Consider the following 1,607-nt stretch of genomic DNA (forward strand, 5'->3'; position numbering starts at 1 on the left):
GTTCTATTCGCCGATGGTGATTAACGCCGAACGCGTGAATCGAGTGCTGATCACCTGTGTTCGGGCGCTTGAATTGAATTGAAAAACCAAAGGATGTTATTCCCACGAGTGTCCAATTTACCCTAAGTCATTTTCATTGGATGAGTTCTTTCTAGGATTACGATATGTTTGCTACTAATAGAATTGAATCATGGTGCGAATCTAGCTTTGAAATTTTGTTACAGTTTACTGTTCAATCACATCATCGAATAAAATTGCATCAAATCAAAAAGAAGCCACTAAGAACACAACCCATACTCTCGTACTCGATACACGATACTCTAGTTCTCCACAAAAAAAATATTCACATTCACGGAACGTGACGCACCAGACTGGCTCACTCTCCTTGGGCTATACTTTGCATGCACTTCACGCGAACCAAATATGATTGATTCAGTTTTCCTTTCAGTTGGTTCCGGTTTTCTGTTTCCTCTCCAGAAGCCTTTGGAGCCATATTTCGTGGAATGGGTTGAATGGAAGCTCACTTGCGCTCTAAGAGGGGAGCACTATCGACTACGAGAAGATTGATGACATATCACGTCGTTTGCCATATGCTTTTGCTACACACAGAACATAAATTTAATGCACAATCTTCTGATTTGGTACCGTTTGATTTTCATAGCTTTCTTTACAATCTAACTGTAGTGTTCCATGTGTTCAAAACACTATGTATGAAATGTTTTGCTAAAATTTTCTCTGGCTTTTAAAAATTCTCAAAAATGTTATTCACTCAACTTTGACATATGTTGTAGGGGCAAATAGTTCTATAATTCAGAAATTAAACCATTTCAGTTGAATTTTCAGAATTATTATCAGTCTTTAGGAATTATGTAAAAGTTTTACACACCTGTTTTTGGATTATTTTAGATTCTGAAACGCCTACAAAAAACGTGTACTCTGCTTCTTATATTCAAGAATCGTCAGTTTTAAAGAACTCCTTGTCTTTCAGCATAACCCGAATAAAACCGAAATCTTACACACTTTAACTGTGTGTGCAGAGCATCAACTATCAGAGTAAAAACCCCATTCTGTCAATCGTAAACTATGAGAACGTCGATTGGACTATGGGTCCCTGGAAAAATATACATTATGTGGGGTGGAAAAGCGCGTACATGTAGGAAAATGTACGTAAAGAAAAATCGCTTCCAGCGCAGAAACACAAACTGTAAGCAATGTGGTGGCTCACAGAGATGCATATTTTGCATATACAGATGTACAAAACGTTAGATAACGGCATCCACCGCAAAGCAGGGTGGCCGACCATCGTCGCTTTCCATTTGTATCGAAAGCATCTGGTGCCACAGAAGCTGCCCGACCAATGGATTGCGATAAGATTACGACAACTCTTTTGCTCATATTTGGGTAATTCCGCAAAATAATCTGTTATTTTCAACTGCTTTTGATGAAAATGTATTATAACCTTGTAATGTGATTCTGGTCGGGATACTTCCTTCGGAAGTAAAACCGTTGGTCCCGAGATGATCTAGCTCAGAGCTAAAAATTTTTTTCCGTAAAGAGAGAAAAAATAATTTAATTGTTAGGAAGGAAAACGCACTAAGTGAGTAACA

This window comes from Aedes aegypti, chromosome 2 (assembly GCF_002204515.2).
Source record: "Aedes aegypti strain LVP_AGWG chromosome 2, AaegL5.0 Primary Assembly, whole genome shotgun sequence".
Classification (NCBI taxonomy): domain Eukaryota; kingdom Metazoa; phylum Arthropoda; class Insecta; order Diptera; family Culicidae; genus Aedes; species Aedes aegypti.